Genomic DNA, 14,871 nt, shown 5'->3' with positions numbered 1-14,871 from the left:
GTACTACATTTTACTTGTTATCAGTGTATCAGATATATCTAGGAGTATGGAATGGGTGATTTCATTGCAAAGGAATTAAATATTCCCTGAAATTAAGAAAAATGCATCTAATCTGTGTCAACAAATTACTAACATTTGATCTCAACAGTGCTTAAAGTATTATCAAAACTTCTATTTTGCATCTCTTTACTCTTACTAAAAATTGGGGCTACAAGAAATGAATAAGTATATGTGAAAATAAGTATGAATCTATTTTACGATTATATAAGCAACTTGAAAATTCTCAAGTTACTCATCAAAATTAAAGAACATTTTAAAACTAAAACAAAAATTTCTCTATCAGTTTTTAAAGATAAACTATCAGCCATTCTTATTTATTTTACTTAGGAATCTGCTATGCATGAACATCTTATTAAATTAGGCTACTTTTACATGATGATGAAGTATAATGGAAAATTTTATCTTTATATTTATGGTACATGAAACCAAAGTCTTTACGACACAGATGAATTTGAGTTCTTGTTTAAATATTCTTTTTTGCTTTTTATTGAGCACTGTAAGAAATATCTCCATCATTTTTTATTCTAAATTAAATGTTGATTATCTGCATGGATGAATCTCTCTTCTCATGTTTGAATCCTTTCTGGTTTATTTTCATTGTAATGCATTGACGTAAATATTGGGACTCTTCTGTGGAAACAATTTCAAAATGTGAAATTGAGTAGAAAGCACTTGCAGTTGGTTTTCTGACCCACGATTCTTACTTACTTAGAACCAGATTAAGTTTCTCCTCATTCATTCAACGAAGAGCTATTGATTGCTGACCATGTCAAGCCATTGCACACGTATTTGCCTATGTAGCCTCATTCTTCCATTCATTTATTCATGACCTAGCACCACAGCTAGGGACACCATAGCAAGTACAAAAAGACATCGTCCCTGTTCTGATTGAGCTTGACGTCTGAAAATCATCCACATAAGGGTAAATTTAATTTGAGCTATGTAGCAGAATGATATAAGAGTGTAATGGGAATTAGGAGGATCTTACCTAAGAAAATGATTGTGATGAGATCTTAAGAAGTAGAGTTAATTAGGATAAGGAAGAAACGAGATGATTCCAGGCAGAAAGAATAGCATGTACAAAGGTTCTGTGGCAGGAGGGAACATCACATATTTCAAAAATCAAAAGGTCACTGTGGCCAAAACTCAGAAGTGAGGGCAAATATCATGGAAGACCAGGCCAAGCCAAACTTTGTAAGCCATGATGACGAGCTTGTAATTAATCCTAAAAGCAATGAAAATCATGATGTTGTTTTGAGGTAGGAGGGCAGCAGAGGGAAAAGTACTGAGTTTGAGGAGAAGAAACTAGTTAGGAAGTTATTCATCAGAATGGGGGAGAAATTATGGCAGATGGTGGTGGCACTATAGAGGAGAGACACAGATGGACTCAAGAAAAATTCAGCAGATAAACTCAGCGGGGTTTGTGATGATTTAGATAATTACAAATGGACAGTTGAATGGTTAGAGATAACTCCCTGCTTTTAGTTTACCCATCCTGATGACTGGTAGAGGCCAGGATTTGCAAGAGGGTTAGTACATTATGTTTTGAACATAATGAGCCTAAATTGGTTTCTTGCTAATCAAGTTAAGAGAGTAAGGAGGCAATTAAATATACAGGTCTGGAGCTCAGAGGATGATTTTGGGGGTAGAAATACAAATATGTGAGTCATTTGCATATAGGTAGTTATTGAAGCTGTTCACTCACTAATTATTCAATCACCACACATTTATTTATTTTTAAAGATTTATTTATGTGAGAGAGAGAGAGAAGGAGCAAGCACAGGGAGGGACAGAAGGAGAGGGAGAGAGGCAGACTCCCCACTGGGCACAGAGCCAGCCCTGGGGCTTGATCCTATCCTGAGAACATGACCTGAGCCAAAGTCAAGAGTTGGACGTTCAACCAACTGAGCCACCCAGGTGCCCCTTTCACCACACATTTATTACACCCCCACTATGGTCAGGCACTGTTCTAGGTTCTGGGATTCAGGTGAATTTTAAAATCAGCTTGATAAGTTCTATGAAAAATCTTTGGGACTTTAGTTGCGATTTCATTATTTATACATAATTGACATCTATGTAATATTTAGGCAGCTCAACCTGAAAAGTGATATATATCTCTATCTACTTAGATTTTATTTATTTAATACTTCTATAATTTGTTTCATTATGTGCCTTGCATGTTTCTTTTGTTGAATTTATTCTTAGATTTTTTAAAAGATTTTATTTATTTATTTGAGAGAGAGAGCATGAAGGGGGGGAGGCGCAGAGGGAGAGGGAGAAGCAGACTCCCTGCTGAGCAGGGAGCCCTACCCTAGCTAGATCCCAGAGGCGGGGTGGGAGAGCATGACCTGAGCAGAGGGCAAATGTTTAAACGACTGAGCCACCCAAGTGCCCCATTCCTAGATATTTTATAAGTTTTTTTGTTGCTGTGAACAGAATCTTTATGTCATATTTCTCAATTGATTATGACTGACCTATAAAAAGGGCACTGGTTTTTGTACGTTGAACATTTACTCAACTTCCTTACTAAACTCCCTTACTAGTTCTAATAAGTCAGTTATTAGAATTAATAAGTCAGAATCCCTTGGCCTTTGGAGCTAAACAGTTGTATTATCAGCAAATAATAGAAGTTTTGTTCCTTCTTTCCTTTTCTGACGTCACTGCATTGGTTAGTACGAGTACAATTTGAATAGTAAGAGGGATAGTTAGAAATTCTTTTAGTTTCTTTTGTTTTATAGATTTGTATCCTTTCCTAGTCAATATGAAACATACCTTTTGAGATATAGAACCAAGAAATGTATGTCCTATGGTAATGTCCCCAAATGCTTGAACTTATATTGAAAATGAGTCATGTATAAAATAATTTAATGTGTAGGCTCTTCTGTCATTATTATAAAATTTCAAAACATTAAGTTTTACTGTTTAAATGGATTTTCCAAAAAACTACTGATATAACATGGACCTGGCAATTCCAAATAAGAAAGATCTTTTCAGTTTTCCTGTTTGAGATCTACACCCTAAAATGTTTCAAGCAAGCTTAGAAAATAGCAGGAATAACCAAGCCAGATTGGAGCATATGTCTGAAAGGCTACAAAAGCACTAGTCTTGCACAGTTAATGATGACCCTGGAACATGTGCTGTGAAGAGCATTTTGCTTCCTGTTAATAATAGCTTGCCATCTAAATAGAGTAATGTAAAGTGTAATGAGTACTACTCTTAAGATAAATAATGCTTTTATTTTCAGTGAAGTGGAAACTACTGCCTTTGTCTTTTTTTATATATATTTCCAATTGCTACAAAAATAAATTTGCCTACAGGTATGTCAAACAGCCATTGTACAGCTCTGAATTCAGGATATAGTCAACTAGGCTGATCAATGAAAAGCATAACTTATCATCATTAATCTGCAAAACATTTGACTGACCTAGGACTGTCAGACCTGCCTGCCAAATTGCATAATTTTTATGAACATTTAATGTCAAAATGAATATACCTATGATGATTTTTGACATGTCACTCTATACATAAGAACAAATTATTTACTTTTAGAAAAATACACTTTTTTTTTTTAGTAGGCTCCACGCCCAGCACAGCACCCAACATGGGGCATGAACTCACAACCCCAAGACCAAGACCTGAGCCAAGATTGTAGTAAGAGGCTTAACTGACTGAGCCACCCAGGCATCTCCAGAAAAATACACTTTGTAAAGAGGAAAGCATTTAGACCAAATGGTCACTTACCAATATTTTCACTTAAAATGTATATGACTTTCAAATTATGAAATGACTGAGACTATTCTCTGACTTCAACTAAACTACAGAGCAAGCAGCTTTCAGTTTGTTGAATTATACATACTCTCCTGTTACCAAGAATTTTAAAGTCCTACGCAACACTGCACAGCCCCATATCACTTCATACATTTTATTTTTTTCAAGATTTTATTTATTTACTTGACAGAGAGAGAGACAGCACAAGCAGGCAGAGCAGCAGACAGAGAGGGAGACGCAGGTTCTCTGATGAGCAAGGAGCCCAATGCAGGGCTCAATCTCAGGACCCTGCAATCATGAACTGAGCAGAAAGCAGACCCTTAACTGACTGAGCCACCCAGGGGCCCCACACTTCATAGATTTTAAACATAGATAAAAGATTGAAAATTTTAGATGATACTCCAATTAAATCATTCTGTGGAGTTTGATTCCTAATTGAAAAAGGAAAAAATTACATAAGAAATATTAATTATGATTTTCTCTGGGTAATGGAATTAGGGATGGCCCTATCAACTTTTCTGTTTTTTTTTTTAAATCATTACGTGAGTGTGTATTACTTTCATCACCATCATAATCATAGTAAACTAGTATTTTTTAGAAGTTGATTCAAGGCAATAGGGAATAGGCTTGCTAGAGTAAAGCTTTCCAAGGCTAGGAGTTTTACATAAGTTGCTGAGTTAGAAACAATCTTGTGGGGGCGCCTGGGTGGCACAGCGGTTAAGCGTCTGCCTTCGGCTCAGGGCGTGATCCTGGCGTTATGGGATCGAGCCCCACATCAGGCTCTTCTGCTATGAGCCTGCTTCTTCCTCTCCCACTCCCCCTGCTTGTGTACCCTCTCTCACTGGCTGTCTCTATCTCTGTCGAATAAATAAATAAAATCTTTAAAAAAAAAAAAAAAAGAAACAATCTTGTGCTTGGGGTGCCTGGGTGGTTCAGTCGGTTAAGCATCCAACTCTTGATTTCGGTTTAGGTCATGATCTCCAGGTCGTGGAATCGAGCCCTGCATCGAGCTCCATTTTGGGAGTGGAGCCTGTTTGGGATTGCTCTCCCTCTGCCCGTCCCACGCCCCCCCACCCCCAGCTCTCTCTCTCTAAAAACAAACAAACAAAAAACCCACATCCTCTCTGTATTGAATAAACATAAATTTTAAAAAAGAAGAAATCTTGTGCTCAAGTCTGTTTTGTTTTTTGTGGGGTTTTTTTGTTTTGTTTTGTTTTTGACACAGAGAGAGACAGCCAGCGAGAGAGGGAACACAAGCAGGGGGAATGGGAGAGGAAGAAGCAGGCTCCTAGCGGAGCAGGGAGCCCAATGAGGGGCTCGATCCCAGGACCGTGGGATCACACCCTGAGCTGAAGGCAGCCGCTTAACGACTGAGCCACCCAGGCGCCCCTTGTGCTCAAATCTTGAACTGAGTCAAATCTTAAACCCCTCAGGTCTCTATCCACACCTGCTGCCAATCCCCATAGGGTGAAACTTGACCACTCAGAAACAGAAAAAGGAGACAGGAGGGCAGAATAATTCTGCTGGTAGAATTTTTTAAAGATTTATTTATTTATTTATTTATTTATTTATTTATTTATTTATTTATTTATTTAGGGGGGGAGGGGTGGGGGCTGGAGCCCAACACGCCCTGTGGGGCTAGATTCCAGGACCCTGAGGTCAAGACCTGAATGGAAAGCAGACGCTTAACTGACTGGGCCACTCACGTGCACGTCTCCTGGTAGAATTTTTATCAAGTATTTCCAAAGTGGTTGTAACACTTTATGCTGCGAAAAGTAATCAAGGGAATCCTGACTAAAGTGGGCTAGAAGGGGAAGCTGTTAGAGGGAGCCTTACCACTCAGTGTCAATTACAGGAATTGTCAATTACAGACCTCTAACAGAAGAATCTCAACAGGAAAGAATCATCAAATACAGGTCCCAACGGGGAAAGATGTACATTGCATCTCCTGTAAGAAATGGACCACCCCTGCAACTCAGACAATGAAGCTTGCTGAAGCTTGCTTGTGTGGGTTGCACTTCTCTGTGACTCCCAAATGAACCCATCTTTTGCTGGTAAAATAACTGTTTGCTTTATTTTTAAGGTTAACAACGCCTTGACCAGCAGGAAATGCCCACTCCAGTCTCCCTCATTTGGACTAGTTGGCTGCCACGATGTTCAAATCACGCTGCCTCCCTGGGCTGATTTATTACTTCTCTCTCTCTCTCTGTACCACTTCCTGTGCCTCTGCACCCACATACACACTCCTACCCCTGCATCATGGAGAGTAGGCCCATTACATGAATGCTGAAGCCCAGACTCACTGCATTCATTTCCTTCATTCAGAAATCACTATACCTACTGTGTGCTAGACAGAGGAACAAGGTACAGAGGAAAAAGGTACAAAGATAATGCCAGCCCTCAAAAGGCACCAGTCGGGGTAGGGTCAGGCACTTAAACATCTGGTACAGTCCCCTGTAATAAAAGTGTTGGTGAAGGTATGGGGTATGTGTGTATGACGGCTGCCAGGAGAAAGGAAATGAGATTGGAGTTTGTCTGAGAAAAGGAGGCAGTGAAGGCAGGGTCACCCAGGAAATGCTGTTTGGGCTGAGCCTTGAAGGTGAACAGATAAGATGCCAACTTCAGACAAAACATGTAGAGGAAGGGGCTTCTCATGCTACATCCGTCACACTGGGTGTGTATTTCTAAGAACCCCAGAGTTCTGAACTAACACAACAGCTGCACAGGGTTCAAGGTGGAGGGGGGGAGGTGGAAAGAGGAAGAAAATGAAAAAATGGTAGAGGAAACAAAGATAAATAGGGAAAAGCTCTCAGAAAGAGAAAGAAGCATTTATTTTTATTTCCCTGGTCATAAAATCCAAAGACATCGGGGCGCCTGGGTGGCACAGCGGTTAAGCATCTGCCTTCGACTCAGGACGTGATCCCGGCGTTACGGGATTGAGCCCCACATCAGGCTCCTCCGCTATGAGCCTGCTTCTTCCTCTCCCACTCCCCCTGCTTGTGTTCCCTCTCTCGCTGGCTGTCTCTATCTCTGTCAAATAAATAAATAAAATCTTTAAAAAATAAAATAAAATAAAATAAAAAATAAAATCCAAAGACATAATCCAGAGTTGCAATTCTCTTTATACCTCTCTAAATGGCCCCAAAGTAGTAGGGAGAAGAATTAAGTAGCTATCCTGTCCCCCAGCCTGGTACAGTGTAAAGCAGTGGCTCTCAAACTTTGGCAGGCCTAAGAATCACCTGGAGAACTTGGTACACCCCACCTCCAACGGTTCTGCTACAGAAGGTCTGAGGTGGGACCTGAGATTCTGCATTTCTCCTGTTGGCCCGCAAGCCACACAAAGAAGAAGTGTACAAAGAAACAACTGGAAAAATATGGAAGTCAGGTCTGGATACTAACACCTCCTAATATGAGGGATATTTTCTAAAAGCTTAAGCTCATAGAAAGGTGCTGTTGTTAAGAGCATGGATTTGATGTTAAACAAATTGAATGTAATCCCATTCCTCCCAGTTCCGATAGTTAGAGACACTGGACAAATGACTTAACTCTCTGTGCCTCTGTCTCTTTGCCTGTAAAATGGGAATAATCACAGCTACCTCATGAAGAGCTGTGAGGATTGAGTGAAATAATGCTTGTAATGTGCCTAGACTACGCCTAACAGACAGCAAGCACTTGATAAATATTTGCTGATACAGCCACTTACTAATGGGATAGCATTAAAATCCCATTTCATAGTGGACTTCTGGTGGGACATAGAATTTAATGGGAATATTGGTTTCTCACTTCTACAAAGAAACTACATTTGAATAACAGTAAATGTGAATCCCAACAGAATTATAATACCAAAGTCAACTTATTAAACTCTGGTGTCACAGCCTGTTTCTTCAACAAATAATGGCAGAGGAAAAAGATAAAGGGGATGGGGAGCCTACTGATTAAGAGACACTTAAGAGATATAGTAATCAAATGCACTGTGTGTGCCCTGACTAGGTCCTGAATAAAAAACAAAACAAAACAAAACAAAACCCTAACTGTAAAAAAATAATCACAAACAATAAGAAAAGTTATAGTACTGACTCACTATTTGATGATATTAAAGAATTTTTATCAATTTATTTTAAATATGATAATGATATCACAGTCTTTATCTAAGTCTTTAAAAGATATGTGTGTATGTCTCCACTGAAGCCTTTACATAATTTATGATGTCTGGGATTTGCTTTAAAATCATCTTGTGAGGGGCGCCTGGGTGGCTCAGTCGTTAAGCGTCTGCCTTCAGCTCAGGGCGTGATCCTGGCGTTATGGGATCGAGCCCCACATCAGGCTCCTCTGCTGTGAGCCTGCTTCTTCCTCTCCCACTCCCCCTGCTTGTGTTCCCTCTCTCGCTGGCTGTCTCTTTCTCTGTCAAATAAATAAATAAAATCTTTAAAAAATAAATAAATAAAATAAAATCATCTTGTGAGGGGAAAGAGGCAGTAGGTAGAGTATCAATGAAACAATACGGACCTTATGCTGATAAATGTTGAAATTATGTGATGAGTACAGGAGGGTTCATTATACTGTAACCTCTCTTTCTGTATATCTTTGAAAAGTAAAATACTTTGCTATCACAATAAAGCAGTAACAATTTATGTAAGTCTGAACAATTCAGTATTAGAAATGCTTTTTTTCTCTTAAATTATTAAATGTCATGTTAATTCTCTCACATTTCTGATCCGATCTTTGACATGAAATATTTATACAGCCTACATTTAAATTTCTGCCTCCAACTGCTCTTATAATCTATGAAGTTGAAAATAACAGTTCTGGTCACCTTGGACCAACGCAGGTAGAAATAAATATGGAAAAGCGGAGTCATGAAATCAGAGAGGGAGACAAACATGAGAGACTGTGGACCCCGGGAAACAAATTGAGGGTTTCGGGGGGTAGGGTAATGGGGTAACCGGGTGATGGGTATTAAGGAGGGCACGTGTTATGATGAGCACTGGGTGTTATATGTAACTAAGGAATCACTGAACACTACATTAAAAACTAATGATGTACTATATATTGGCTAACTGAACACAGTAAAAAATAAAATAAATAAAAGTATGTGCTCTGAAAAAAAATAAAACAATAGCAATAACAGTGGGGGGAAAAAGAAATCTTCAAAAGGTCTTAAAACGATTAGGCTCCCCAGTGAACAGAATTTAACTTGATTTTGCACCTATTGATGGGAGAATCAAAATATGAAAAGGGATTTGAGAAAAGGCTCACTCCGAGAACATCTGCACTTTGAAATGTAATCAACAATCATGATTCATTTTACTGAAAGATTGGCCTCAGCCTTAGATGGCTCCTTCCACTTGAGCATGTAAAATAAATAACCCAAATCTGATTAACTCTACCAGTGTTAAGAGCACGCCCATTAGATAAAATAACTGTGGTTACATCCTGAGCCACAGTCTTCTAAAAGGCTGCACAGTATTTTTGTTTTGTTGTACACTTCATTGCACTACAACATACACTGAGAAAAGTGCACGTAAACGCACAATTGGTGAATACTCACAAGCTGGGCCAACACGTGTAACCAGCACCCAGATCAAAAAACGGGACATTTCTCTGTTGTGTCCCCCTCCAGTCACTACCTCCTCCCAAGAGAAACCACTCTTCTGACTACTAACACATGGATTCGTTTTGCCTGGTTGTTTTGTGCTTTATATAAATGAAGTCACACGGTCAGTAAGGACTCTGTGTCTAGCTTCTTTCCCTCGTCCTTATGTTTGGGGATTCATTCACACTTTGTGAAGTTGTAGTAAATATTTCATTCTCATTGCTATTTTTAAATTATATTGTCTAATAAACCACGACTTTTATATCCAGTCTTCTGTTGAGGGGCATCTGAGTTGTTTCCAGTATTTGGCTATTATGAAGAGTGCTACCGAGAACATTCTTGTACATGTCATTTGGTGAACCTATGTACATATTTTCCTCGGGTAGATCACTTGGAATGAAACCGATGGACATGTATGCTTACAGTTATTAGCAGATAACACCAGGATGGCTCACAACTACAGTGTGAGAGTTCTAGTCGTTCCGCATCCTACCCAACATTTGATATTTTCTGTCTTTGAATTTTAGCCTTTCTGGTGTATTGTGGTTTGCGTGTAGTTTTAATTTGCATTTCACTCATGGTTAATGAATCCTAGCACCTTTTCAAATGTTTATGGTCATTTAGGGGTTCTCTTTTGTAAGAGGTCTGTTCAGGTCTGTTGCCTATTTCTATCAGATTGCCATCTTTTTACTCGTTGCTTCCCAGGAGTTCTTTATATATTCTAGACAAAAGTCTTTCGTTGGATACATATATATTACAAATGCTCTTTTCTGCGAGTTGTGTTTTAACTCCCTTCATGGTGCTTTTTGATGAACGGAAGTTTGTAATTTTAATATAGCCCAATTCAATGTTTTCCATTATAGGAGTGTTTTATATGGTTTAAAAGAAATCTTTGCCTACCCAAAGTTATTGTTTTTTTAATATTTTTTTAAAGCTTAATTATTTTACCTTTTATAATAAGATCTATAATCCATTTGGAATGGATTTTTGTGTAAGATGTTTAGGGGTCAAATTACACACGTGTATGTGTGTGTGTGTGTGCGTGTGGATAGACTTATCTCCCAAACATCTTGCTACCTCATGCCCCAGTCAAGCTGATGCATAAGACTACTGCGCAGAGGCCCGGTGGAGATTCCCATCTGGCGACTACATGATGTGCTAGAAGGGGTAACGTGCCTGGATTCCATGAGGAGAGAGCGTAGAGGCTCTGCCTCATCTCCTAACTTTGCTGTGTGCCTCTCTTTATTGGTCAGATCTGTATTCTTTATAATAAAACTATAATTGTAAGTATAAGACTTTCCTGAGTTCTGAAAATTCTAGCAAATCAGAAAACCTGAGGAGGTCATGGGACTCCCGAATTTGTAACCAGCTGTTTAGAAGTGCAGATGTTCTGGAAACCCCATTTGTGATCTGAAGTGGGGGCAGCCTGTAGGGGTCTGCGTTAATTCTGGGTAGTTATGTCAGAATTGAATTTCAGGACACCCAGTTGGTGTCACAGAATTGAACTTGTGACATTGGTCCTTCTTCAGTTACCAAATTGCTTTTTATTCATATTATTCTCACTTGTCTTACAGGAGCATTTTACATATGTGGTGCCCACTCCGCACACTGAAGAAGCTTCCAGGTATCACAAAGTGCTCACAGAGCTCTCTATTTTGATCTCCAGAGCTCTCTCCCTTCTATTTTCTCCTTCATGTCAAAATACCCAGTGAACATTTGTAATTTCCACTCCAGAGGATTTCCTATCATGTCTTAAGTTTTAAGGATCATGAAGGCTTGGACAGCACTTCTGACAGGTGAGAGTTTTCTGCTCTGATGGAGATACTTATAGCACCATCTCCAACAACCTCAGCTCTTGGATCTTTTCTCTTTTTTACCTAGTTTTCTACCTAGTTTTCTCTGTTTAGTTGATTTCATCCAGTATCATGGCTTTAAATGCCATCTATATATTCCAAACTTGACATCTCCTCTGAACTCTAGATTCTTCCATTCAATTGCCCAGTCAATATCTCCACTTGCACATCGAATACTCCTCTCAAACTTAACACATACAAAACTAAGTTCGTAATGTTTTCCCCAAATCCTGCACCTCCCACAGTCTTCCCAGTCTCAGTTAGTTGCCCTTCTTGACCCTCTTTCATACCCCATGTCTGATCCATCAACAAACTCTAATGGCTCTATTAATAAACATATTCCAAATTCAACTATTTCTCTCTACCCTCACTGCCACCACTAGGTTCTACCCATCATTATTTCCTTTTTTTTTTTTTTTAAGATTTTTAAAAAATTTATTTGAGAGTGCGAGAGAGCACAAGCAGGGGGAGCGGCAGAGGGAGAGGGAGAAGCAAGCTCTCCACTGAGCAGGGATCCTGATGAGGGGCTCCATCCCAGGAACCCCGATCACGACCTGAGCCGAAGGCAGACACTTATCGACTGAGCCACCCAGTCGATTTTTGATTAAATTATTTTACCATCCTCCTAATTGGTCTCCTTGCACAGATGCCCCATGCCCCACCTCCATGGTCTATTCTCAACACAGAGGGCAAAGAGATTATATTAAAAATGTTAAGAAAAACTATATAATGTAGATCATGTTACTTCTCAGCCTGAATTGCCCAATGACACCCCATCCCATTCAAAATAAAAGCCAACTTTCTTAATAAAACCTACAGGCTCTACATGAACTGACCTCGCTTCCTTTCTGACTTCATTCCCCAACTTTACCTGTTATTTACTACAACCACGATGGTCTCCTTTCTATTCCTCTCATGTACCAGGCACACTCCCGCCTCAGCGCTATTTACTAACTATTCTCTTTTCCTGGAACGCCACACCCCCAAGTACGTTGCCCATTCCTCACTTAATTCAAGTCACATCTCAAAATTCTGCTTTTAAGATTTTCACTGGCTACCTTATTTAAAATGTCAACACTCCTCATCCCCAGATACTCCTATTCCTTCTTGCTGCTTGATTTTTCTTCTTAGCTCATATAACCATCTACCATACTATTTATTTTATTTATCCAAGATCCAATTAGGAGCCCAATTAAATACTTAAGCAATTAGGAGTTTGGGAAAGAGGAGGATTCATAATAGCCAGGAAAGCCTTCATACCACAGGATGATTTGAATTGCCTTTGGAAAAGTAGATGGGATTCGAGTAGCCAGTGAGGAGAAAGGAGAGCATTCTACGTGGGCGGGGGAGGGAGGGAAGACGTGAGCTATTTTTCAGAGATTTGAGACGCCAAAGTCTGATCTCTTAAGTAAGTAGGGCACTGTAGTACTTTTTTGGGCACCTCCTTGAACAGAAGTACTTTTTCATCTCTGTTTTCTCAAAGTGTATCCCAGTACCTGGCATAGAACAGAAATTCAGTAAATATTGGGTGGATTATTGGATGAATAAATGGATGGATGAATGGATGACTGGGTAGATCAAAGGATGGCTGAGTGGGTCGATGATACAAATTCACGAATCCAGCTACTTTCTGCTTAAGCTACACTGGATTCTGATGTATGATAATCATAAAGGCAAGTCCTAACCCAGGGGAGCAAAAGACTGAGTTAGTTTTGACCCGCAAAGGAAAAAAACCTTTTTAAAAAGACTATACTTTTTTTATTGTTGTAAAACACACATTACATTAAATTTACCATCTTAACCAATTTTTTTTTTACAGATGTATTTATTTATTTGAGAGAGCAAGCACGAGTGGGAGGGGTAGAGGGAGAAAGGATCTCAAGCCAATTCCACACTAAGTCACCTTAGTGTGACCAGCAGAGAGCCTGATGGGGATGGGGGCTCGATCTCACAACCCTGAGATCACAACCAAGAGACAGATGCTTAACCGACTGCACCACACAGGTACCGCACCATCTTAACCATTTTAAAGTGTGCAGTTTAGTAGCATTAAGATTTTCACACTGCTAGGGGTGCCTGGGTAGCGCAGTCGTTAAGCGTCTGCCTTCGGCTCAGGGCGTGATCCCGGCGTTCTGGGATCGAGCCCCACATCAGGCTTCTCCACTAGGAGCCTGCTTCTTCCTCTCCCACTCCCCCTGCTTCTGTTCCCTCTCTCGCTGGCTGTCTCTCTGTGTCAAATAAATAAAATCTTAAAAAAAAAAAAAAAAAAAAGGATTTTCACACTGCTGTGCAATAGGTCTCTGAAACTTTTTCATCTTGCAATACTGAAATGCTATAACCCATTAAATACTGATTACCCATCTCCCTTCCCTCAACTCTTGGTAACCCCCTTTCTACTTTCTCCTCCTATGATTTTGACTATTTTAGATACTTTGTATGAGTGGAATATTTGTCCTAAAATGACTACAAGAAATTTTAACTTCACTTTATGCTACTTTGATAGTACTCGCTGGAAAAATTCTACCTTGGAAGCTAAAGTTCCCTGTTGTGCAATTCAGAACTAGATTGAGAAACAAAAGCTGATGATTAATTTCTTGGTTTGATCTTTATGTATATTCAGTAGAGTAAATTATAATTATTCTCATTATATAAATGAGGCAAGTCAAAATATTATATTTTATCAATTCTGAGTCACTCATTTCTACTCCCCCACCCGCATTTTAATATCTCTGAAATAAACATGCATCCTATAATCAACGGTATTTTTGCATTATGTCAGTTTAATTGGCAGCATTTCTTTTTTCCTGGTGGCTCTTTTTTTCTTTTAAGTAGGCTCCATGCCCGGTGTGAGCCCAACATGGGGTTTGAACTCACAACCCTAAGATCAAGACCTGAGGTGAGATTAAGAGTCAGACACTCAACTAACTGAGCCACTTGGGCACCCCTCTTGGTAACATTTTTTTTTTTTTTAAGATTGTATTTATTTATGTGACAGAGAGACAGCCAGCGAGAGAGGGAACACAAGCAGGGGCAGTGGGAGAGGAAGAAGCAGGCTCCCAGCAGAGGGGCCCGATGTGGGACTCGATCCCGGAACGCCAGGATCACGCCCTGAGCCGAAGGCAGCCGCCTAACGACTGCGCCACCCAGGCGTCCCTCTTGGTGACATTTTTAATTGACAAATTTATAAGCACCAGTACCTTCAAGCTATGAAATATCATAAATGATTAGCTCAGAATCTCATACCCAGTTCATGACCACGGTAGAGCTGGGACTGGCACTAAGGCTCCCTCAATTTTAAAGTAATGTTTTGATGGCTAGGTAATATTTCCACTAAGAAAAAATGGAACCCCTCCCAAATTGCTTTTATGCCATACCTTATGAATTTAAGGGAATGCTCATTTATCTCTAGAAGCCTCCCATCTGGTGTTAAAAGGTACGGAATTATGAGTTTCAGAGACACCGTCTTATGACAAGTTTCTTGCAGCTGGCCCCTTACCTCATGTTGCCAGATACAGCAGATAGCAATATAGGAATGTCTCACACACTGCATCCTTACGCTGAAGAGTAACTCACTGGTTATCTGAAATTCAAATTTGA

The sequence above is a fragment of the Ursus americanus genome, chromosome 22, assembly GCF_024610735.1.
Source record: "Ursus americanus isolate L20-20 chromosome 22, mUrsAme1.1.p, whole genome shotgun sequence".
NCBI lineage: Eukaryota > Metazoa > Chordata > Mammalia > Carnivora > Ursidae > Ursus > Ursus americanus.
The sequence above is the reverse complement of the archived record's forward strand: the minus strand, read 5'-3'. Positions refer to the sequence as shown.